The sequence below is a fragment of the Podarcis pityusensis genome (assembly GCF_964106645.2).
Source record: "Podarcis pityusensis genome assembly, chromosome: 10".
NCBI lineage: Eukaryota > Metazoa > Chordata > Lepidosauria > Squamata > Lacertidae > Podarcis > Podarcis pityusensis.
This window is the reverse complement of record NC_138035.1, coordinates 4,653,311-4,679,045: the sequence shown is the minus strand read 5'-3', so window position 1 is coordinate 4,679,045 and position 25,735 is coordinate 4,653,311. Positions and strand designations below refer to the sequence as shown.

Genomic DNA, 25,735 nt, shown 5'->3' with positions numbered 1-25,735 from the left:
TTAAAGATGAACATGGAAGAATTTTGGCAATTGAGATACAACATCAAGGAGAGAAATTGTTGATATTAGGAATCTATGCACCTAATGAAGGGAAATAGGAATTCTACAAGAAGCTGCAGGAGACAATGCTGGATTATCTGGACTACAACAACATCATAATGATGGGAGATATGAATGGGGTCGTATCAACTAACATGGACAAGTCACAAAGTCAAAACGTTACAAAAGACGGCAGACTACCTAAAACCTTTTTTGAAATGACAGACAATATGGATTTGATTGACATCTGGAGGACAAAGAACCCACTAGGAAGAGAGGGAACATTCTTTTCTGAAGCCCAACTGACCTGGACAAGAATCGACCAAATATGGATATCTAGAGGCCTGGCACCTAAGGTCAGAAAAGTGGAAATCTGCCCAAAGACCTGTTCCGACCATAATGCAGTAAAGATGGATATGACACTACTACCAACTGGATCCTTTAGATGGAAGATGAATGACAATTTGTTCAGAGATCAGGAAATTACCAAGAAGGCCCAAAAAGTCTTGAAGGATTACTTTGAGATAAATATGAATACTACGGTGGAAAAAAGAATCGTCTGGGACGCAAGTAAAGCCGTAATGAGGGGATTCTTGATACAACAGAATGCAGTAAAGAAAAGAACACAAAATGAGAAAAAAGATAAGATCCTGGATAAAATAAAAGAATTAGAGAAGAAGTTAAGACTGAATCCGAAGTCACAGCCAACTCTGAGAGAAATTAAACTTTATCAAACACAATATTCTAAACTGATAAACCAGGAAATTGAATGGAAGGTTAAATTAATGAAACAAAAAACGTTTGAGTCGGTGAATAAATGTGGAAAACTGCTAGCTTGGCAGTTGAAGAGAAGACAAAGATTAAATACGGTTACAAACTTAGAGGTTGAAGGAAAAAACATTCAGAATCCGGTGGACATTAAAAGTGTTTCCAGAGATACTTCAAAAAACTATACACCCAAGGGCCGCAAGACGAAGTTGAGATTAAACAATTTTTGGCAAAAAATGGACTATCTAAATTGTCACAAGAAAATAGGACAATCCTGAATTCTAAAATAACACGACAGGAGATTGAACAAGCCATTCAGAACACGCAACTGGGCAAATCTCCAGGGCCAGATGGGCTGACCTCCAAGTACTATAAGACATTAAAAGATTATTTGATACAACCTTTGATGGAGGTCAGCAATGAAATTATGGAGGGGAAGAGGGCTCCGGAGTCGTGGAAGGAAGCGTTTATCACATTAATACCAAAGTCGGAAGCTGAAAAGACACAACTTAAGAACTACCGTCCCATCTCCCTTCTAAATGTGGATTACAAAATATTTGCAGACATTTTGGCAAGTAGACTTAAAAAAGTTTTAAATGAAGTAATCCATAAGGACCAGGCAGGCTTTCTCCCAGGTAGACATTTATTTGCTAATACAAGGAACATTATTGACATTTTGGAACTTTTGCAAACAGATATAAACACAAAAGCAGTTTTAATTTTTATAGACGCGGAGAAGGCCTTTGACAACATTTCCTGGAAATTTATGATGGGAAACTTAAAAGAGATGGGAGTGGGACGGGGTTTTGAGAATGGGATTGAGGCGATATATTCAGAGCAGAAAGCTAAACTGATAGTTAATAATGTGGTTACAGAAGAGTTTAAAATTGAAAAAGGAACACGACAAGGTTGCCCTATTTCCCCTTTGTTATTCATTTCGGTTCTGGAAGTGCTATTGAATATGATTAGAGGGGACCGGTTGGTGGAAGGAATTCAGGTCGGACAGAAACAATATAAATTAAAAGCTTTTGCAGATGACCTGGTTCTGACCCTGCAGGAGCCAGAGTCTAGTACGAAAAGAGTATTACAACTGATTAATGATTTTGGTCGGGTGGCTGGATTTAAATTAAATAAACAGAAAACTAAGGTTTTGGGGAAAAATTTGACAGATACAGAGTCAGAACGGTTTCAGAAAGAGACAGAACTTAATGTGGTTAAAAAAGTAAAATACCTAGGGGTAAACATAACAGCAAAAAATCTAAGTCTATTTAAGGATAATTATGAAAAATGCTGGGCAGAAATTAAGAGAGACTTAGATAGTTGGTCAAAATTGAAACTTTCTTTGTTAGGCCGAATTGCTGCTATCAAGATGAATGTATTGCCAAAGATGTTGTTTTTGTTTCAAACACTTCAGGTTTTGGACAAGACGGAGTGCTTTCAGAAGTGGCAGAGAGATATTTCTAAGTTTGTCTGGCAGGGCAAAAAGCCCAGAATTAAGTTTAAGATATTAACTGATGCGAAAGAAAGAGGGGGCTTTGCCCTGCCAGATCTAAAGTTGTATTATGAAGCCGCAGCGTTCTGCTGGCTAAAAGACTGGCTACTTCTTGAAAACACTGATGTGTTAGATTTGGAAGGGTTTAACAATGCTTTTGGATGGCATGCATATTTATGGTATGACAAGGTTAAAGCAAATAAGGCCTTTAAGAACCATATTGTCAGAAAATCACTGTTTAATGTCTGGACAAAATATAAAGACTTGCTGGAAAATAAAACCCCAAGGTGGCTTTCACCTTTGGAAGCTAAGGCCCGAAAAAGACCCAATATGGAGGCTAAATGGCCAAAATATTGGGAAATACTAGAAAAAGATGGAGACAACTGGAAATTGCAGAGTTTGGAGAAAATGAAGGATAAAGTGCGAGACTGGTTACATTACGCTCAGATTAAAGAAGTTTTTAAAAATGACAAGAAACTAGGGTTCCAGGTGGAGAAATCGAAACTAGAAACAGAATTGTTAGAACCAAAGACCAAGGTACTTTCAAGGATGTATAACTTGCTGTTAAAATGGAATACACAAGATGAAACGGTTAAATCGGCTATGATAAGGTGGGCACAGGACATTGGGTATAATATCATGTTTGAGGACTGGGAAAGGTTGTGGAGTACTGGATTGAAATTTACTGCATGTAACGCTTTGAAAGAAAATGTAATGAAAATGATTTATAGATGGTATATGACCCCAGTCAAACTTGCAAAAATTTACCACCTGACTGACAATAAGTGTTGGAAATGTAAAGAGTGTGAGGGAACATTCTTCCACCTCTGGTGGACTTGCCCTAAAGTGAAGGCGTTCTGGGAAATGATTTATAACGAACTGAAAAAGGTATTTAAATATACCTTCACTAAGAAACCAGAGGCCTTTCTTTTGGGTATTGTCGGCCAAGGGGTGGTAAAGAAGGACCAGACATTTTTTATGTATGCAACAACAGCAGCAAGGATACTACTCGCAAAGCATTGAAAAGCTCAAGATCTACCCACACTGGAAGAATGGCAGATGCAACTGATAGACTACATGGAACTGGCTGAGATGACCGGCAGAATTCGTGACCTGGGAGAAGAGAGGACTGAGGAGGATTGGAAGAAATTTAAGAATTATTTACAAAAATATTGCAACTTGAGTGAATGCTAAACAGGATGCTAGATCAAAATAACTGAGCACCACTAATTTAGATGATTTTAAGAAAATAAGTAAGATTGTGAAAATATAACTCTTTTTGAGAACTAGAAGATTATGAAACATAGAAGGGATATAAGAATGTAAATAAGATAATAAATTGCTGACAAAATGTTATAACGATGAAAGTGGGAGCGGGAGATGTGAGGAAGTCCAAAGAAAATGTGAAATTATGTTAAGATATATGTTACATTGTTTATTATGTTTATTTCTATTGTAAAACCCAATAAATTTCTATAAAAAAAAGAAAATCTATAATATAGATCAAGATTTGAAAGAGGGTAAGATATTTGCTGAACATGGTTGTGTAAAAAGGAACACAAAAAAGGGAGATGTGAGGAAGTCAGGAAGAAGGGTTATGAAAACAACAAGTAAAAAATTGGATTTTTATGTCTTTTTTATGTTTCTTTTCTTTTTCTTTATTTCCTATCTTTTTATGTTTTTTACTGTATTTTTTTGTTTTGTTTGAGTGTGATGATGATGTTTCTTTTTAGGTTTGATTGGAAGGTTTGTTTTACTGTTTAAAATTTCAATAACTATCTTTTTTTAAAAAAATAAACCTTCACTGCCTCTTGAGTTATCATCAGGAGAAGTAAAAGCTGTGGAGGAAAACCTACACAAATCCAGAGTGGACTCTCTAAGAGGGTTGGATGGTGTCCTGCACACCTCCTTCCTGCAACTCCTGCAGCCAAGCTGGTGCCAAAAGTACTGCTCTGCTTTCCTTGGGACCATATAAGCCAGGCTGAGAAGGGGGTCTTGTTGTCTAGGCAGCCCTGAACCCCCAAACACACTGTCCAGGCTCACAGTGCTGCTAACACAGCAGTTTCAGGCCGAGAAATGAGCTCAGACCTATGTATCAAAGTCTCTCCAATGTGAAACAAGGAAAACAGAAGCGCTATTTACATCATATGTCACTGTAAAGGTATTCAAAATATTTGTCTTTTGAAGAAAAGACCACCAATTATCCAATGGCCCCTTCAAAGCTAATGAACATCTTGTGCCTGGAGCTTTTGTGGGCTGCAGGACCAGCTTCTGCCACCATTATCCTTCCAATTGGGATTCAGGCCTCATCATGGGACTGAAATTGCCCTGGTTGCGCTGTTTCCTGGTTCTGCTGGATCTCTCAGCGGCTTTGGAGACCTTTGACCATGGTATCCTTCTGAACCCGCTAGGGGAGCTAGGGGCCCTGCTATGCAGTGGTTCCCCTCCTTCCTCCTGGGCCATGTCCAAAAAGTGGTGTTGGGGGATGAGTGTTCAGACCCCTGGGTGCTCACTTGTGGGGTGCCTCAGGGCTCCGTCCTCTCCCCCATGCTTTTTAATGGCTATATGAAGTCGCTGGGAGAGATCATCAGGGGGTTTGCGCTGGGTGTTCCCCAGTATGTGGATGATACCCAGCTCTTCCTCTCTTTTAAATTGGAACCAGTGAAGGTCCTGTGTGAGTGTCTGGAGGCAGTTGGAGGATGGATGGCGGCTAACAGACTGAGGTTGAATTTTGACAAGACAGAAATACTGCTCCAGGGGGACAGTGGGCAGGCAGGTGTGGGGGACTCCCTGGTCCTGAATGGGGTAACTGTGGCCCTGAAGGACCAGGTGCACAGCCTGGGCATCATTTTGGACTCACAGCTGTCCATGGAGGTACAGGTCAGTTCTGTGTCCAGGGCAGCTGTCAGCCAGCTCCATCTGGTACGCAGGATGAGTCCCTACCAGCCTGCCAACTATTTCACCAGAGTGGTGCATGCTCTGGTGATCTCCCACTTGGATTACTGCCATGTGATACATGAGGCTACCTTTGGAGGTGACTCGTAAACTGCAACTAATCCAGAATGTGTTAGCTAGACAACAGAATGAGAGCAGCAGCTGAGACAGCATAACACCAGTCTGAAAGGATCTTCACTGACTCCCAGTACATTTCTGAGCACAATTCACATTGTTGGTGATGACCTTTAAATTGCTGTGGTTGCATTTTTCAGGCACAGAATCCTGTTATGCCTTCAGACACAAATTTATTTGCTGAAGGAATTTTTTGCTGTCTCTGAGCGTTTTTTCCTACTCTGCTAATTGTATGTTGGACTTGCTCTGGAGATCATTGTGGAGGAGCAAGATCTGCAACATAAAGCCCTAAACAGCCTCGGTATGTAGACCTGAAGGAACGTCTCCACCCCCATCGCTCAGTCTGTAACTGAGGCCCTCCTTCGAGGGTCTTCTGCTGGTCCCCCCCCCCTCCCAGTGAGAAGCGAAGTTACAGGGAAGCAGGCAGAGGGCAAGGAAATGGGCAACTATCTGACATTTGGAAGACAGCTGAAGGCAGCCCTGTATAGGGAGGTTTTGAATGTCTGATGTTTTACTGTCTTTTATATGTACTGTAATTTGCCCAGAGTGTCTGGGGAAAGCCAGCCAGATAGGCAGCGTGGAAATACTACAATCATTCTTATTATATTGTGATTCTTTTGTAGTTATTTTTGTAGTTATTTTGGAATTCGTTCTGCAATATCAGCTCATGAAATGTTATGAGGGGAGAAAATCACAGGGATGCCATAAACTGTAATCCCACCCACAACTTCTCATTCACATACAGTCTATGAATTTCAGAAGGTCACACACCTCACCTGTGCTAATACTGGCCTGTATAGGCACACCTTGCATGTAGAGCCTCCAGCCACAGGCACTGTATAGCATGAAAATGGGTCCTTTGACTGGGAAGATTCATGCAATTGCTATCATCAGATGCTGAAGGATTGTATCTCAGCTTGTCAATCACTCTGACACTGCCTACCAAAAATAAGAGGAACAGAAATGCTTTTGAGGTGCAACTTCTATACCAATCCTGAGAGCCATTCCATGGACTCTGGACCCCTGTTTCTGATGACAGGTGTACATTATCCTCACCCTCAATGAACCAGGCAGTGGAAAAGACAAAGATGGCAGGCTGAGAGAGAGGAAGAGGTTTGTAGCTGCTTCCTGGGTGGGATTGCGGAAACAAAGCGCCACTTCTCAGAAGGCCTTTCCCCTCCTCTCTTCTCCTCAGGATTTGAACCACTGTGTCTGGGCGGGGCAGGGGCTTATGTGGGCGTGAAGAGGATGGAGTTTGCAGGAAGGAAGGGGTAGGTGGACTGGACCCCTCGCCCACTTTCCAGGGATCCCTCTCTGGTAGCCTTGAAGGGGTGGCCGATTCTTGGGTGGGAGGGAGAAGCCAAGGAGGCCCCTCTGGAGATTCCCGGCGGGTGCCACGATGGAGACCTCTCCCCAAGGACTGGTCTTCCAGTATCTCTGTATCTCTCTCACTCACTCTCTCCCATTGCTGCCCTTCCCTGCCCTAGGGATGCTCCGCTCCCCCCCCCCGACTTCCTCGACCCCCTCCCTCTTTCCCGGAGTCTCCCTTGCACCCAGAGGCCGCCTTCGCGCCCCCCTCCTCATCCAGAGGACAACCCCCCCCCAACACGAGCCACACGGGGGTCTCTATCCAGGCGTCCCTCGCGCCCGTTAACCCATTCATGACCCGCCTTTCTCCAGGGACCCCTGCGTGGGGGAAACGGGGCAAAGGGGCCCTCGTGGGGACTCCCTCCGTTGGCGCCCCATGTCCGCCGCTGCCAAGGCGCAGCAGGCGTGCAGGGATCTAGGCCATGCAGACGCGACCCACGAATAGCGCTTTGGGGAGCTGGCGGGGGTCTCTGGGTCCTTCTCTCCCCCCCCCCCGCGACCCCATTACCGCTTTGTCCTCGCTCCAGATTCTCCTTTCCTGGAACATCCACCGGGGGGGGGTGTCCTCCCCTGCCGCCCCTCCTCCCCTTTCCGAAAGCGCGCTCCCCTAGAGCTACGTAGCAGAGCATCAATCCGGCGCAGAAGAGCCACTTCCGGGAGAAGAAGGGAGGTTGGGGGGGCTCTTTCCCCCCCCCCCCATTCCCGGAAGAGAGGTCAGATGGAGAGGAGGAGCAACATATTGGGGAGGGGATTTGGGGTTGTGGGGGCGGGGTGGGAGAAGGATGTGCCGGGAGGGGAGGGGGGATCCCTGCGTGGGGGAAACGGGGCAAGGGGTCCTCGTGGGGACCCCCTAGGTGGGGGCCCCATGTCCGCCGCTGCCAAGGCGCCTAAGGGGCCAAGGAAAGCCCCCTTCGCAGCACTCGTGCAGGGATCCAGCCCATGCCTATGGGACATGGGACCCGCGAAAGGCGCTTTGGGGAGCTGGCGGGGGTCTCTGGGTCCTTCTCTCCCCTCCCCCGCGACCCCTTTACCTCTTTGTCCTCGCTCCAGATTCTCCTTTCCTGGAACATCCACGGGGGGGGGGGTTTCCCTGCCTCCCCTGCCGCCCCTCCTCCCCTTTCCGAAAGCGCGCCCCCCTAGAGCTACGGCGCAGAGCAGCAATCCGGAGTGGAAGCTCCACTTCCGGGAGAAACAGGCAGTTTGGGAGGTGGACTCACCCCCACCCCTCCATTCCCGGAACAGAAACGGGATTCCGAGGAGGAGGAAGAGGTGCAACGTAAGGGACCAATTTGAGGTTGTGAGGGCGGGGTGCGACAATGATGTACCGGAAGGGGAGGAATTTAGTGGGGGGGGGGAGGAAGGTTTTCCCCCTCCCCTCTTCCTAGTGGATCAGGAGAGAAGGGAGGGGCTGATCCCGGCAATCCACTTGCAAAGTGGGGTCCCCCACCCCACAATCTAAATGTTACGGAAATTACGGGGAGGGGCGCATCTTTAAAGTTAAGTATTATATATATTATACCTGAATGTATCCTTTCAACGTGACAGCTCAGGGAAGTTACCTAGCTTTAAAAATAATATAAAATCATCTCCTTTCCCAGTTTTCTTCATTCCAAAGCTATTTTCCCCTTGAAAAAGGACTCCAGGAAGTTCCCAGAGGTGGCAATTGCAGGGCTCATTGTTAGCCAAAGGAAGCCCAATCTCATCACCTGACTCGCCTCAGGCTCCAGACATGCAAAGGAAGTTCTATTGGACTTTTGGGTGGTGGGTACTTAAGACATATTTGTCTATGCTAATCTTATACCTGAGTCTTGCCCTGCCATGTCTGCTTATGCTAATCTTTGGGCATGTTTGCCAAGGTTAACCCCTCCCCTTCTGTGACATGTCAGTGATGTAGCAATGATGATGTATTAACTGTATTCTGGGATATGGTGGGAAAGTTTTAAAAGTCCTTGTCACCCCATCCTCGGGGTTCAAATTTGCTTTTTGAACCTATTGCGCAATAAACTTTGGTCTACAGCTATTTGCTCCAGTTGGCTGGACTCCTTCCTTTATTCCGCAGGGACCCACGGGCTCTGCCCGACCAGCTGGGGGACTGAGCAGCCTCGCACCTAGATTTTTCCATAACACTTTATATTGCAAAATCCTTCCCCAACTCTACGCCACAAGTCGTCCGTCCGTGTTTTAGGTATTGGTGCTCTTCAAACCAGGAAGGGGGGACAGTTATACGACTCCCCAAAAACCCCAAGTCCCGACCACAGTCTCGGACTAAGGGCAGGACAATGACCGTTGACACAGGCACCTTCCATGCACAACAGCAAAGAGGCTCAGAGAAGCAGCCTATACAATTGTAGCAAGAAGCATTGTACCATGAATCAGACTGTTTCCTCCGACTCTCCAATGCTGTATAGAAAACTGTTGAAACGTCAAAGAATCTCCAAAATTAAACGGTTTACTTGCTTCCAATGGCTAATGACTCCTCTAGAATTGGAGGATCCAGGGCTCCCCCTGACTCCATAATCCCTTAGGAGGCAGGAGGCGATCAAGGGCAGCACATGCCCCAGGCAGAAATCCATCCGGATGGTGGATTGAATCCCGATGCATTTAAAGGAGAAGCGAAGGAAAGCCTTGCAGATAGGGAGATGTGTAAAAACTATTCTGGTTTTTTGGGGAAGAGGGTAGTTAAAAGGTGTGGGAAACTGGGGTTGTGACAAGGGTGGGTGACGGGCTCATGTTTCTAAATTCCAAACACTCCTACTTTGTGACACATTTGTGATGTATGGATGATGCTGTGAAAAAATGCATTGTGGGAAATGGGGAGAGGTCTTAAAAGTTCATGCAACCGTATGCAATTGTTGGAAGAATTTTAAGGTCTAATATATATAAAATAAATGTTCCAAGCAAATGTTGTAAACAGAAAATCTGCCCTTTTTCCCTTTTGGGGTATCCAAGAGCCCATATAGAGTCCTTACGTAGGTTCCCTATTGGTAGGAGAAAATAACAGGGGCCAACCAGAGAATATTGAGAAGCAAAGCAGCTAGTAAGCCTGATCTTTATTGATCTGTTGCAACAGGGTCCTCACTCACCACACGCAGGAGGGAGGAGGAACCCAGAACAATGGCACACAAGGCCTTATATAGACATTTTAAATGCCCTGCCCTGGAGCTCTAGACCATCCCTCCATACATCATAAATACATCACAGACGGGGTGTAACCCAAGTCCACCCCCCCAGATACATCATACCTATATCAGAGAAAGGGCTGTTTACAGTAGAAATCTGAGTGGTTTGTTTACCTCCCCGTCTGCCAGGTTACCTGTTTAATGGTCACTTGATTGGATTGCCTGGGGAGCCTGGCCAGCCTTTTACAATGATAAATACTTAGTTCCTGTGCCAGGTCACAGGCTCACACCCTATTCATATCTTAAATGTGCCCTTAAGACAGGATTTGTGAAGGAAAAGACATCAGGGAGGCTCCTCCCATCTCTTCCTCTCTTTTAAATTGGAACCAGTGAAGGCAGTGAATTCCCTGTGTGCCTTTCTGAAGGTGGTTGGAGGATGGATGGCAGCTAAGAGATTGAGGTTGAATCCAGACGAGGGAGGCAGGTGTGGGGGAGGCAGGTGTGGGGGACTCCCGGTTCCTGATGGCGTAACAGTGCCCCTAAAGGACCAGGTCATCACCTTTGAGTATTGGGGTCAGTGCCCCTATTCCTCCAGCAGGAGCGATTGTGGGGCTTCCTCGCCCACTTCCATTCAGCTCCGCCATTCCCAAAGGGGAATTCTTCTTCAGCCATTGTGGGAGCAGACCGGCTAGAAGCTGAAGCGGCTTCCCTTTGAGTAGCATTTACTTCACTTTCTGCTGACCTCAGTCTCTTGGATTGTGGCCAGCTGTCCTCTTCCATTTCCTTGAATGCTGACCAGTGTTGGATATGTGGGGAAGCAAAATTCACCCCAGAACTTTTCCGCAGGGTTCCCTCCACAGCACAGAAGGATGGGAGGACGGAGGAACACGTACTAATAAACGAACACTCCTATGAATGGAGAGAAGCAGAAAGTGGAGTCCCCTATAGATCAGTATTGGGACCCATGGCTTTTCAACTTGTTCATAAATGATCTAGAGTTAGGAGTGAGCAGGGAGGGGGCAAAGTTTGCTGGTGGCAGTAAATTGTCCAGGATTGTTCAAACAAAGACAGAATGCAAGGAGCTCCAAAAAGAGCTCTCCAAATGGTGTGATTGGACAGAAAATACAGTTCATTGTCAACAAGATTAAAGTGAGGCATGTTGGGGGGCAGGGAAACACCCTCTTAATATCATGTGCAGAATCATGGGGTCTGAACCGGGTTTCTCTGTGTGCTCTAGGAGACCAGGGGAGAGGGGTGAGGGAACAGCTGCAGTCGCCTGCGGTTCCTACGCAATGTTTGCCATCTTGTATGTTGATTGCCCTCTTAGAAGACAAAGTCCAGCAACTGGAGGAACGTGTAGCTATGCTCCAAAGAATTAGATTTAGGGGAGCTGGTCGCAGCAGGAGGGGGGGTCTCCCTGGATGCCTCAGTAGCCGGCCTCCTCTGGGTCTCCTGGCCCCCCTCCTCTCTTCCCTCTGAGCCTGAACTGCTCTCTGCCCCAGCCTCTTCCTGCTCAGCAAACCCTGTTTCATCCTCAGCTTGCAACACCTCCCCTCCCATTCTGCTCCCTTTTCTCCCTCTTTCTGCTCATTGCCATCCCACCACCAGTCCCCAGGATCTGAGCCTTCTTCCTTTGTGGGTCTCCCAGCTGGTGCCTCCCCCCCCCCCTCACCCAGCCAGTCCATGACAGCAAAAGCAGCCATAGCAGTAAAATCAGTATGATACACTCTGGTAGGAAAACTCCCTAGCAGCATGATTGAATAATAACTTCTGGGAATATGGAAAAGTACTATCTTCTCCAAACCCCAGAATAAGCACGACTCTGGGGTTGCTCCATGGGGTTCATGAGTGAAGATGGGCCCCCCAGGAGACTTCCCTCATACCTGTAGCCCCTCCTTCCCCATCCTGCAAATAGGCTTGGGGGGAAATCTCCCATTCAATTTCGGTATTTCAAGTTTTTTTTCAGAATGTGCAGGGGGCAAGGATGAAGTTCTGTTAAATAAGTAGTGTTTGGAGATCATACGGTGGTGGGGGTGACAGAGTTTGGTACATGCCATCTTGCATGGTTGAGTAGACCAACTCCAGGGCATGAGCCAAGTATCGGCAGGGTAGGGGCCACGTGTAGAGGAATTCCCATGCTGAGGTCAAAAACACACACAGAGGCAGCAGGACTTCTTCAGTAACAGTTTACTGAGTTTTCAAAGCATACAGTTCTCACTGGGTCCCCAGTGAGGCACAAAACTTAGCTCCTGAGAGCAAATCCAGTTCCAGCAGTAAAATCATACAGCACACAGGATATCTAAGTCAGGCACACAAACCGGCAGAAGGGAGCAAGGGAGGAAAGAGGCTGGAAGGACACAGGGCAATGGAGGTGTGTCTTTCGCTTCCTGTCGCCTGGGATTGAAGCCAGCAACTCGGCGTCTGCAGGGGCTTCACGAAGCAAAGCTTTATGCTGGCTATTCCAGGCAAACATGCAACACAAAAACACACGCTGTGATCTGTGCTATATTGCTATATCAGTTGTTTTTATGGGGTTTTTTCTGTCCCCCCCCCCAAAAAAAATATTCATTTTATAACACAAATAAAGAACACAAACAGAAAAACAAACAATACAAACAAATTCTTGTCATATCCTTATTTTCCTATACATTGTGAAGTGGGCTTCCCCAAGTCCCACCTATCTGATTTTCATTTTACTTCATCTTTAGCAATTTACATATATCATCGTTTCTACCAATCTTTTTTTTTTAAATCACACTTAAAATAACTTCACATTTTATCACTTACAAATAATACTATTTTAAAATACATTATCTTCTACTGCTAAGCCTGCAGCATATATCCACTTCCAAAGCTATTCTAAGATTTAAATATTAACATATTTTTTCAAATATTCCTTAAACTTCTCCCTATCTTCTTCCATCATCTCTTCTCTCTGGTCTCAGAGTCTCCCAGTCAGTTCGGCAAGTTTCATATAGTCCTTCATCTTCATCTGCCCTTCTTCGATAGTTGGTAAATCTTGTTTCTTCCAATTCTTTGCTAGCAACATTCTCGCAGCTGTTGTGGCATACAGAAAAAAAGTAACATCTTTTTTGGGTATTTAACCCCCCACTATACCAAGTAAAAATGCTTCTGGTTTTTTAACAAATGTGTTTTTCAATACTTTCATCAGTTCATTATAAATACTTTCCCAGAAGTCTTTTTCCTTGGGGCACGTCCACCACATGTGGTAAAAGGTTCCTTCTTTTTCTTTACATTTCCAGCATTTATTATCATGAGTATGATACATTTTTGCAAACATCACTGGTGTTAAATACCATCAATACATCATTTTCATCAAGTTTTCTCTTAATACATTACAAGCTGTAAATTTGATTCCTTTTTCTACAATTTCTCCCAATCCACCATCATGATATTGTGCCCCACATCCCTGGCCCATTCACTCGTTACAGATTTCACTTGTTCATCTTTTGTATGCCATTCCAGCAATAAATTATTCATCTTAGATAGGTTTTTTTGTTTTTGTATCTAATAATTCCCTTTCCAGTTTGGATTTCTCTCTTTGAAAACCAATTTTCTTATCCATTTTAAACACTTCATTTATCTGGATGTACTGGAATCAATCATCTAATTTTTCTTTCAACGAATCATAAGATTTTAATCTAAATTGGTCCCCTACTTCCATCAGAATAGCATTATACTTCAACCACGTATCTTTCATATTCAACCTTTTATGGGTCTGAGCTTCCAATGGTGAGCCAAATCACTTCTTTTTCAAGGGTTCTCGCGATGCGTCAGGGAATGGTCGGAAGCTGAGTATGGGGGAATGCATTCTCAGGCAGATCAGCTTTCCTGGGAGCTGGAGGGGGGGAATTCTCCCCCCTCTTTTCCAGTGGTCTCAGAAGCAGGGAGTGACTCCAATACAGAGCAGATTAGACAGGAGTTACCTAGTTGGAGATAATGACAAGAGAAACAGACTCAGCTGTCCCTGAAGCAGGAATACGGATTTCTTCTGAGTTTCTTGCTGTGAAGAAGAGTGGACTCTGAGAGGAACTTGTCCCACACTCCATACATCTAAATGGGTTCACCCTTGTGAGAGTCCCTAGATGTTTCTTAAACATTCCATTATAATTAAATCACTTTCTGTAATCTTTCCATTTAAACTGCTTCTCCTCATTTCTGCTGATGGTTTGTTGGAGTTCAACTCTTAAAGTTCATCCTGGGCATGAGTCTGTTGATTTAGAACTTCCACTAGAATTGGACCTCTACCTCTATCTAACTTCCTGACACATATGGTTTGTCTCTTGTGTGAGTTTGTTAATGTAAATCAAGGGTTCCACTCTGACTGAAGCTCCTTCCAGAGGCCATACATCTAAATGATTTCTCCCATGTGGGTCTGCTGATGTTTTCTAAGATTTCCACTCTGACTGAAGCTCTTTCTGCACTCAATGCATTTAAACGGTTTTTCCCCTGTGTGAGTCCGATGATGTCTTCTAAGGGTTCCATTATCACTAAAGCTCTTTCCACACTCCATACATTCATATGGTTTCTCCCCTGTGTGAGTCCGTTGATGTATATTGAGATTTCCACTCTGACTGAATTTCTTTCCGCACTCCATGCATTTAAATGGTCTCCCCCCTGTGTGAGTCTGTTGATGTCTTCTAAGGTTTCCATTATTACTAAAGCTTTTTCCACACTCCATACATTCATATGGTTTCTCCCCTGTGTGAGTCCGTTGATGTCTTCTAAGGGTTCCATTATCACAAAAGCTCTTTCCACACTGCATACATTCATATGGTTTTTCCCCTGTGTGAGTCCGTTGGTGTGTTCTAAGATGTCCATTATCACTAAAGCTCTTTCCACACTCCATACATTCATATGGTTTTTCCCCTGTGTGAGTCCGTTGATGTGTTCTAAGATGTCCATTATCACTAAAGCTCTTTCCACATTGCATACATTTAAATGGTTTCTCCCCTGTGTGAGTCCATTGATGTGTTCTAAGTTTTCCATTATCACTAAAGCTCTTTCCGCACTCAATGCATTTAAATGGTTTTTCCCCTGTGTGAGTCCGTTGATGTCTTCTAAGGGTTGCATTGGAACTGAAGCTCTTTCCACACTCCATACATTCATATGGTTTCTCCCCTGTGTGAGTCTGTTGATGTCTTCTAAGGGTTCCATTATCACGAAAGCTCTTTCCGCACGTCATACATTTACATGGTTTCTCCCCTGTGTGAGTCTGTTGATGTCTTATAAGGGTTGCATTATCACTATATCTCTTTCCGCACTCCATACATTTATAAGGTTTTTCACCCGTGTGAGTCCATTGATGTATATTGAGGTGTCCACTGTGACTGAAGCTCTTTCCACACTCCATACATTCATATGGTTTCTCCCCTGTGTGAGTCTGTTGATGTCTTCTAAGGGTTCCATTATCACGAAAGCTCTTTCCGCACGTCATACATTTACATGGTTTCTCCCCTGTGTGAGTCTGTTGATGTCTTCTAAGGGTTCCATCATCACTAAATCTCTTTCCACACTCCATACATTTAAATGGTTTCTTCCATGTGTGATTCCATTGATGTCTTCTAAGGTTTCCATTCTGACTGAAACTCTTTCCACACTCCATGCATTTAAAGGGTTTCTCCCCTGTGTGAGTCCGATGGTGTGATTTAAGGTCACCATTGTGACTGAAGCTCTTTCCACACTCCATGCATTTAAAAGGTTTCTTCTGTCTGTGAGTCTGTAGATGTATATTGAGTTGTCCACTGTGACTGAAGCGCTTTCCACATTCCATACATTCATATGGTTTTTCACCCATGTTGAGTACGCTGGTGTAATTTAAGGTTTGTATTCCGACTAAAGCTCTTTCCACATTCCATACATTTAAAAGGTTTCTCCCCTGTGTGAGTCAGTTGATGCATATTGAGGTGTCCACTCTGACTGAAGTTCTTCCCGTACTCCTTGCATTTGAATCCATTCTTGCCCATGTGAGTCCGCTGATGTGTTCTATCATTGAAAGTCTTTCCACACTCCATACCTTTAAATGGTTTCTCCCCTTTTTGGGTGAGCTATGTGTGCTCATTCAATGAAGCACATTTCACATATTTTAATGTCTATATCTAATGAAACCAAGGTGCCCCATCCCCTGGAAGTCTGACTGTCTTCTCCATGACCTTCCTCAGAGTGGGAGGAAAGGAAATCCTGTTTGGGTTTCAAGGAAGAGAACAAAGGAAAAGAGAGCACATCAGATGCAATTAGCACCACTTCATATTTCAACATATCCTACATTTCCCCGTCTCCTACCCAGGTTACGGATTTTTAGGAAATGAAGATGCAATGATATCAAATGATGGTAATGCATCAGCAACCTTTCATAATCCTCAATCATCATTAATAAAGCAGCATAATCTTGGAAAACAGCCTTTTCACATCAATTGTTTTCTCACAGGAAATGCAGCTACTCTCTCTCCATGAAAAGGCCCTCTCTGTCTCTGGTTCATCGTTCCTTTGGACATTTCCCATCCTCGGCATCATAATCCTCTGCCCAACCCTGTTTCCACCTCTAGATCTTCATGAATCACCTGCACAGTCCCAATGGCCTCAGGAGGTCCACGCAGACCATTTTGTGAGACTCAGGTCTACATCTCTTCCAGGGACTGTGGTCTGGGTCAGTCAGAGAACTAGTGACAAGGCTTGGTGCTTGGGGTCAGCTGAATGGGTGCTCAGGGAAGCTCATGTTCTTGAAGATGGACCTCTGTCTACATGCCTCACATTGCATGGAGAGAGCAGGAGAAGCAGAAGGAAAGCATATGGCACACGGGGATCCCAGACGGAAACACCCACCCCCATTGTTCTTTATAATGATGATGTGCTGCCTGATCTCATTCCTCTGACGCAGGACTATCCTAATGTGACACTGAAAAGCAGGATATTAAAGGCAAGGAAATAACTGTACTTAATGGCAGATAGCATTGTTGGTCTCACGCAGTTGAAAGAAAAAATTATAAGTATAATTCCAAGATATTATAAGTATAGTTCCAAGTATAAGCTTTCATGTGTATGTACACTTCTTCATATAGTGAAGGGTAGTGAGAGAATGGTAGTAGGAGTACCCTTCTGAGAAAAAACCCCACCCCAACCTCCCATGATATATAAGGGTCTGGTGACATCTGTTTCAGTGTATCTGAAGAAGTGTGCATGCACACCAAAGCTTATACCTAGAACAAACTTACTTGGTCTCTAAGGTGCTACTGAACTATTTTTTAATTTTTTATTTCAACTGTGTCAGATCAACATGGCTACCTACCTGAATCTAGACGTCATGGGGTATTAGGGGAGCAGTAGTTCCTTTGGTGGAGTACTCAGCTCTCACCTGTGGCTTCCAGAAGCTGTCAGCATGCAACAGGGGTTCAAAGAACGGCTTCAACCGGCCGGCTAAACCAGGTGAGGAAAGCTGATGGGTCTCAAATCCTTGGGGGGCTGGGGAATTCTGCTGCACCTGAAGTCAAGCCCTGGTGGATGGAGAGAACAACTGTGAATCCCACAGTCCAGAAGGCAGATTCTACCCGTGCTGAAGAGGAAAGTGAAGGGCAGGTGGGGCACGTCCACTTGGAGGCTTGTTATCTAGTCCCAGGGTTACTCTGACGTTGAATTGTATATAAATTACAGTATTGAAATGCACCTGGTCCCACTTCATATTCTGATATTACTCTACTCTGTTTGTCTGTTTCTTACTTGAGTGCGGTTTCGGTATGCGAAGTCAGGGTTTTACTATAAGTTACATTTTTGCTATTTTTGGATCCTGTTATGCTTATTTGTCTTCAGTACAGTCATACCTCATGTTACGTTTGCTTCAGGTTGCGTGTTTTCAGGTTGCATCCCGTGGTGACCCGGAAGTACCGGAAAGGGTGCGCATGTGCAGACATGCAAAATGACGTCACGCGCATGCACAGAAATGAGAATCGTAACCCGTGCACGCGCAGATGCGGATTGTGTTCTGCTCATGTTGCAAACAGACCTACGGAATGGATCCCGTTCGCAACCAGAGGTACAACTGTAATAGATTTCTCAGCTGAATTAATTTTTTGCTGCCTCTGAGCGTTTTTTGCTACTCTGCTAATTATACATCGAACTTGCTCTGGAGATCGTTATGGAGAAGCAAGATCTGCAACCTTAAGCCATAAACAGCCTCGGCGCTGGAGACCTGAAGGAGCGTCTCCACCCCCATCGCTCAGTCCAGACAGGGAGGTCCACCTCTGAGGGTCTTCTGCTGGTTCTCTTGCAGGCAGAAGTGAAGTTCCAGGGAACCAGACAGAGGGTCTTCCGCCCTATGGAATGCCCTCCCTTCAGAAGGCAAGGAAATGGGCAACTCTCGGATATTTAGAAGACAGCTGCACTGGGATGTTTTTAATGTTTGATGTTTTACTGTCTTTTTTATGTACTTTAAGCTGCCCAGAGTGGCTGGGGAAACCCAACCAGATGGGTGGGGTATAAATACTGCAGTCATTCTTATCATCTTGTGATTTTTTAAAGTTATTTTGGAATTTGTAGTGCAATATCATCTCACGAAATGTTATGGGTGGAGGAAATCACAGGGTTGACGTAAATGATTATCCCACCCACAAACTCTCATTCACATACATTCTGTAAATTTGGGGAAGTCACACACCTCCCCTGTGCTAATACTGGCAGTCTTTGGCCTGCATAGGCACACCCTGTCTGTAGAGCCTCCACTCTCAGGTATTGTCTATCATGAAAATGGGTCCTTTGACTGGGAAGAATCTCAGCTTGTCAGTCACTCTGAAATTGCCTTCAAAGAATAGGAGGAACAGAAATGCTTCTGAAGTACAACTTCTATATCAAGCCTGAGAGTTATTCCATGTACTCTGCACCCCAGTTTCTGATGACAGGTGTACATTATCCTCATCCTCAATGAAGCAGGCAGTGGAAAAGACATTAAAGATGGAAGCCTGAGAGAGAGGAAAAGGTTTCTGGCTGCTTCCTGGGTGGGATTGTGGAAACAGAGAACGGCTTCTGAAAAGGGCTCTCCCCTCCCCTCTTCCTCTCCGGATTTAAACCGCTGCGTCTGGACAGGGCAGGGGCTTATGGGGTGGGAAGAGCATGGAGCTTGCAGGAAGGAAGGGGTGGGGGACTGGAACCCCCACTTTACAGGGATGCCTCTCTGGTCGCCTTGAAGGGGGGGGGTCGATTCTTGGGTGGGAGGGAGAAGCCAAGGCGGCCCTTCCGGAGATTCCTCGTGGGCGCACGATGGAGACGTCTCCCTACAGACTGGTCTTCCTCCCCCCCCCCCCCAATGCTGCGCTTCCTTCCCCGGGGATGCTCCCCTCCCTCCTCCCCCCGGCTCCCCCCACCCTTGGTCCCCTCCCTCTCTCCCGGAGTCTCCGCTGCACCCAGAGGCCCCCTTGGCGCGGCTCACCCCTCGCCATGCGCGACCCATCTCTCCATCCGGAGGGTCCCCCCAAGACGAGATGGGGAGGGACGGGGGGGGGTCTCTATCTAGGCGTCTCTCGCGCCCCTTAACCCTTTCACGGTCTGCCTCTCTTCGAGCGGAGCGCACAGGGACCCAGGGATGCCTGCGCGGGGGAAACGGGGCCGGGGAGTCCTCGTGGGACCCCCGTGGGTGGGCGCCCCATGTCCACACCTACCCCTTCGCTGCAGCCGTGCAGAAATCCAGGCCCTGCCGGGGGGGCCCACGGAAGGCGCTTTGGGGAGCTGTAGCGGAGTCCCTCTCTGGGTCCTTCTCTCCCCTCTCCCCCCCCCCCGCGACCCCTTTACCTCTTTGTCCTCGATCCCGATTCTCATTTCCTTTCCTTCAACATCGATGTTTTTTTTGGAGGGGGGGTCCCCTGCCGCCCCTCCTCCCCTTTCCGAAAGGGCGCGCCCCTAGAGCTACGGGGCAGAGCGGCAATCCGGCGTAGAAGCTCCACTTCCGGGAGAAGCAGGCAGTTTGGGAGGAGGCTCACCCCCCCCCCTTATTCCCGGAACAGAAGCCGGATTGGAGGAGGAGGAGGAGGAGGATCCTGATACTTCCAAAGGAGAAGCCCAGGAAAGCCTTGCAGCTAGAGGGATCTGTAAACACTATTATGGTTCTTATTGGAAGAGGGTAGTTAAAAGGTGTGAGAAACTGGGATTGTTGACAGGGGTGGGTGACGGGTCCACGTTTCTAAATGCCGAAGACTCCTAATTTGTGACAAATCTGTGATGCATCGAAGATGCTGTTGAAAAATGTATTGTGGGAAATGGGGAGAGGTCTTAAAAATCCATGCAACCATATATGCTCAGGGCTCCTACTCTTGGTGTGTTTGAACCTTGTTGCAACACATAAAGATCAGGTCAACTGACCGCCCTTTGCTTCTTTAACTTGGCTGGATTCTCCTTCTTTTGCTGACCGGAGGGACCCCCAGGAAGTGGCACCCTGACGAGCTGGGCAGCGGAGTAAATCCGCACCCCGGGATATTTTCCTTCTCAACTCTTTCCCACCTGAGCCTCACCCCCCTTACCTAAAAGCCAGACACAACACAATGTGAGAGGATTGTGACTCCTGCCCTCAAGAAGCAAAATGGCTCCCCCTCCCCCCCCCCGGAGCAAAGCAACCCCGGGATGCTGAGGTCCCCCAATCCTTGAAATGAAAAGGGGGGGGGGCTCGGGAAACCTTCAGGGAGCAGGCGGGGAGGGGGCTGCCCAGGCTCCAGAAGCTCCTTCTCGCTGGTTCCTCCCCATCGCCCTCCTGCTGCCTGCCTCCCCTCCGCTCCTAGGGCTGCTTCGCAAGTGCGGGGAAGCTCTAGTCCCTCCGGCCCCCCTCAAATTCCTTCTAAGAGCCCCACATTGCACGGGGCAGACTCACCTGCAGCGAAACAAAACGCAGCTGCCCTGGCAGAGTGGAGCCAGGCTGGGGGGCACTGTGGGGACCCCTGAAATGTGTCCCTAGAAGAAATGCGCCTTCCCAGTCGGGGAAAACCCCCTTCTCTGGGGCTCAAGTGCTGCCGGTGGGCTTCCCAGAAGAAGCCCCTGCTTGGCCCCTGGGAGGACAGGGGCCTCTTGGGTCTGATCCAGCAGGGCTCACCTGATGTTCTGATGCAAGTGGACCCTCCTTCGTCCTTCAGGGAGAACAGGATTTCCCAAACTTGGGTCTGCAGCTGCTTTTGGACTACTGCTCCCATCACCCCTAGCAGGTCAGGGATGATGGGAATTGTAGTCATGCCCTCCAGGTGGCTCTGGCCAGTGAGCCCAGCTGCATGTGAGCTGGGTGGGGGGAATTCCTTCCTGGTGTTATGGCAATTACAGGGGAGGGGGTTACCATCTGACATTAACCCCTGGGACGAGGAACCCCAAACCCCTCTCCCCTCAGTCCCAAAAGCACGGCTCACACATTGTATAAATACAGGAAAACACGGTCTCTGCATATTATGGATGGGATTTACGAACTTTATGTTTTATGAATGGGATTTATGAATAACCGAAGCTCACCAATCAAGAGCACTATGTTTTCACAGCTAGCCAATGGGTGACTCCATAGACGGCTGAAACTGCCTGCAAACCAGCGTTTCAGCTCAGCTTTTGCACGATTGTCTCAGCGCCCTCCTGCTGCTCAGACTATGGGCAAAGTATATTAAATATAGCCATTTTGGTTTTGATTGCCTAAAGTTGCTACAATGTTACAAAGATTGTGTCTGAATGTATCCTTTCAGCTTGACAGCTCAGGGAATGATACCTAAATTTGTAAATTCATATAAAACCCATACTTTAACCGATTCTTCCCATTCCAACACCATTTTAACTCTTAAGAAAAAGTAAATTTAGGCTTGACCCTCCTCCATGACCCTGGAAGCGGATAGCCACGTAGTCAGTGAGAACAGGGCCTCCTGCCATAATCCCCTGAGCGTGAGAGCACGTACACTTCGCCCCACCAAGGGGTGACAACAGACTTCCACAGAGGCAGTTGACCAAGCCAGGTGTTCTGAAAGCCCATCTCAGGAGAAGCCCTGAGGGCAAGGATGTAATTTGATTATGAATTGATTTTAGAATGAATTGATTTTAGAATGTATTTCAATTAATTGATTGTGATTTTATGTAAACTGTGTTACTTTTACTGTTGTTAGCCGCTCTGAGCCTGGCTTCGGCAAGGGGGGAGGGTGGGACATAAATATTATTATTATTACTACTACTACAGTGGTACATAGGGTTATAGACGCTTCAGGTTACAGACTGCACTAACCCAGAAATAGTACCTCGGGGTAAGAACTTTGCTTCAGGATGAGAACAGAAATCATGCTCCGGTGGTGCAGCAGCAGCAAGAGGCCCCATTAGCTAAACTGGTACCTCAGGTTAAGAACAGACCTCTGGAATGAATTAGGTTCTTAACCAGAGGTACTACTGTATTATGTCGATAGTTTTCTTGTTCTCTGGGTGATGGGTACTGGAGAGGTGTCCAGAGATGTATCTGATAGAGTGACCAACTGTTGAACTTGTGTAACACTTTGATACCCCTCCCTATTTGTGACATACTAGTGAAGGTGCTACTCGAAACGTATTCTGGGTGAAGAGGGGAAGTTTTAAAAGTCGATGTAAATTGTCCAGGGTTGTTCAAACAAAGAGAGGTGCAAGGAGCTCCAGAAGGACCTCTCCAAATGGGGTGAATGGGCAGACAATACAGTTCATTGTCAAGGAGATTAAAGTGATGCATGTTGGGACAAAAAAACCCTACGCCCATTAATATAATGTATAGGCTCTGAACTGGATTTCTCTGTGTGCTCTAGGAGACCAAGGGAGAGGGGAGGTGGTCGCAGCAGGAGAGGGAGTCTCCCTGGATGCTTCAGTAGCGGGCCTCCTCTCGGTCTCCTAGCCCCCCTCCTCTCCTCCCTCTGAGCCTGAACTGCTCTCTGCCCCAGCCTCTTCCTGCTCACCAAACCCTGTTTCCTCCTCAGCTTGCAACACCTCCCCTCCCACTCTGCTCCATTTTCTCCCTCTTTCTGCTCATCGCCATCCCACAACCAGCCCCCAGGCTCTAAGACTTTTTCCCATGGGAGTCCCCCAGCTGGTGCCTCCCCCCTCCCCCCGCCAGTCCATGACAGCAACAGCAGCAACAACAGTAACATCAGTAAGATAGCAATATGCACTGTGGTCCTCTGGCAGGAAGACTCCCTAGCAGCATGATTGACTAATAACTTCTGGGACTATGGAAAAATATTATCCTCCCCAAACGCCAGAATAAGCAGTAGCTCTGGGGTTCCCCTATGTGGTTCATGAGTGAAGATGGGGCCCCCAGGAGACTTTCCTGGTACCTGCAACCCATCCTTCCCCCTCTTGCAGTTAGGCTTGCGGGGGGGGGGGGATCTCCCATTAAATTTTAAGTTTTCTTCAGAACGTGCAGGGGGCAGGGTTGAAGTTCTGTTGAACAAGTAGTGTTTGGAGATCATGCGGTGGTGGGGGAGACAGAGTGTGATGGCCTGGGAATCCGATTCAGAGGCTGAACCGGAGGAATCCCAGCCTGAACAGAAGTCCCCGCCCCCTGGGCCGGCTGAACTGGGGCAGGGCCTTGATTCTGAAGCGCCTGCACCTGTGCCGGATCCTCAGGAGCAGGCACCAGGTGAATCCACTCTGGCTCCGGAGGTGGTTGAGGACTCAGTGCCTGCAGGTGAGTCTCCCCCTGGGTCCAGTAACCCTTCAGCCTCTCCTGAACTACAGAGGCTCAGGGCAGAGAGGCGAAGGGAACTGGTTTCTCCGAGGAGGAATCATAGAATCATAGAGTTGGAATAGACCACAAGGGCCATCGAGTCCAACCCCCTGCCAAGCAGGAAACACCTTAAGTGCTCGCCTTAAGGCCAGGAGAGGCGGGTCTCCTGGGGGCCGGCACCGCCACTGGCCTCAGAGAAGATAAAGGCCAGTCAGCCCGGTCCCAGGTTGCGGGAGCAACGTCGTTGAAGAGCTGTTTCGGCCAGCACCCAGTCCGGTTCCCCCAGAGTTCCTGTCCTTGCCCGGCCCCTTGCTATGGACCCCGCTTCGCCCGTGGAGGACTGTCTGCCGACCCTCGACTCAGGTCCTGGACCTCGCCCCACGGTAACCTCCTCCCTGGACCAGTACACAGAGTTTGGTGCAAAAACCAGTCTGACACACAAATACCCATCTTGAATGCTTGAGTACAGCAACTCCAGGGCTTAGCCAAGCATCAGCGGGGTAGGGGCCACGTGTAGAGCAAGTCCCACACTGACATCAAAAACACACATAGAGGCAGCAGGACTTCTTCAGTAATAGTTTACTGAGCTTTCAAAGCATACAGTTCTCACTGGGTCCACAGTGAGGCACAAAACTTAGCTCCTGAGAGCAAATCCAGTTTCAGGAGTAAAAAAATACAGCACACAGGATATCTAAGTCAGGCACACACACCGGCAGAAGGGAGCAAGGGAGGAAAGAGGCTGGAACGACACAGGGCAATGGATGTGTGTCTTTCGCTTCCTGTCGTCTTGGAGGGAAGTCAGCAACTCAGCATCTGCAGGGGGTTCACGAAGCAGAGCTTTCTGCCGCTGCTTCCAGGCACATCCCAGAAACACACACTGTGATTCACAGTGTATTGCCATATCAGTTGTTCTTCAAAGGGTATCCTGATGTGGTCTAGATGTTGGACAAGATATCAATTTATCGCCCAGCCCTAATCCTCACTCACCACCAGGAAACCAGATTCATCCTATCAAAAGGTACTTTACCACTTAGATTATACTCACATTATTTGACATTGCCTTCAATATTTCATTGCTGTTCAGTTTTACATATAAACACAAGAACTTCAAATACACGGCGTGTGTTTAAGACTGATTTCCTGCTGAGTTCATTGCTGTGAAGAAAAGAGTGGACACTGAAAGGAAAACGTCCCGCACTACATGCATCTAAATGGGTTCTCCCATGTGAAAGTCCCTGGATGTTCCTTAAACAGTCCATTGTAAATACAGCACTTTTTGCAATTTTTTCATTTAAACTGCTTCTCCTCTTTGAGTTTGTTGATGCTTTGTAGGGTTTCAACTCCTAAATTTCTTCCTGTCCGTGAGACTGTTGATTTAGAACTTCCACTAGGACTGAACTTCTATCTACTTTCCTGATATTTATATGGTTTGTGCTTTGTGTGAGTTTGTTGACATAAATCAAGGGTTCCACTCTGACTGCAGCTCCTTCCACAGTCCATACATTTAAACAGTTTCTCCCTTGTGTGAGTCTGCTGATGTTTTTTAAGGTGTCCATTCTGCCTGAAGCTCTTTCCGCACTCCATACATTTATATGGTTTCTCCCCTGTGTGAATCGCTGGTGTAATTTAAGGTCTCCATTCTGACTGAAGCTCTTTCCGCACTCCATACATTTATATGGTTTCTCCCCTGTGTGAATCGCTGGTGTAATTTAAGGTCTCCATTCTGACTAAAGCTCTTTCCGCACTCCATACATTTAAAGGGTTTCTCCCCTGTGTGAGTCTGTTGATGTATATTGAGGCTTCCACTCTTACTGAAGCTCTTTCCACACTCCATGCATTTAAATGGTTTCTCCCCTGTGTGAATCCGCTGGTGTAATTTAAGGTCTCCATTCTGACTGAAGCACTTTCCGCACTCCAGGCATTCAAATGCTTTCTCCCCTGTGTGAGACAGTTGATGTCTTCTAAGGTTTGCATTGAAACTAAAGCTCTTTCCACACTCCATACACTTAAATGGTTTCTCCCCGGTGTGAGTCCGTTGATGATTATTGAGCTGTCCACTCTGACTGAAGCTCTTTCCACACCTCATACATTTATATGGTTTCTCCCCTGTGTGAATCCGCTGGTGTAATTTAAGGTCTCCATTCTGACTAAAGCTCTTTCCGCACTCCATGCATTTAAATGGTTTTT

General features: G+C 46.7%; 1 protein-coding gene and 2 long non-coding RNA genes across 9 annotated transcripts in view; 1 reads left to right on the top strand and 2 right to left on the bottom strand.

The window, feature by feature from the left end:
- Nucleotides 1–11,102, bottom strand: part of LOC308486526 — a 47,719-nt gene extending 36,617 nt beyond the window's left edge. The window contains exon 1 of the long non-coding RNA XR_013991127.1: nucleotides 10,598–11,102. This is a non-coding gene — a long non-coding RNA (uncharacterized lncRNA). The remainder of the gene's footprint in view (nucleotides 1–10,597) is intronic.
- Nucleotides 1–25,735, bottom strand: part of LOC308486242 (uncharacterized protein) — a 43,775-nt gene that overhangs the window by 14,400 nt on the left and 3,640 nt on the right. For 2 of the 7 annotated variants that reach the window (XR_013991003.1, XM_081022828.1), the window contains one exon: nucleotides 6,145–6,307. The exons of 1 other annotated variant lie outside the window; for it this stretch is intronic. The gene's annotated coding sequence lies outside the window, so the exon portion shown is untranslated. Of the gene's footprint in view, nucleotides 1–6,144; nucleotides 6,308–7,244; nucleotides 7,411–7,767; nucleotides 7,816–19,650; nucleotides 19,852–25,735 lie in introns of those variants that run through there. 4 more of the 7 variants (XM_081022829.1, XM_081022830.1, XM_081022831.1 and 1 more) reach the window with 4 other exon arrangements.
- LOC308486502 overlaps nucleotides 8,143–25,735 on the top strand; it is a 43,114-nt gene continuing 25,521 nt past the window's right edge. The window contains exon 1 of the long non-coding RNA XR_013991102.1: nucleotides 8,143–8,687. This is a non-coding gene — a long non-coding RNA (uncharacterized lncRNA). The remainder of the gene's footprint in view (nucleotides 8,688–25,735) is intronic.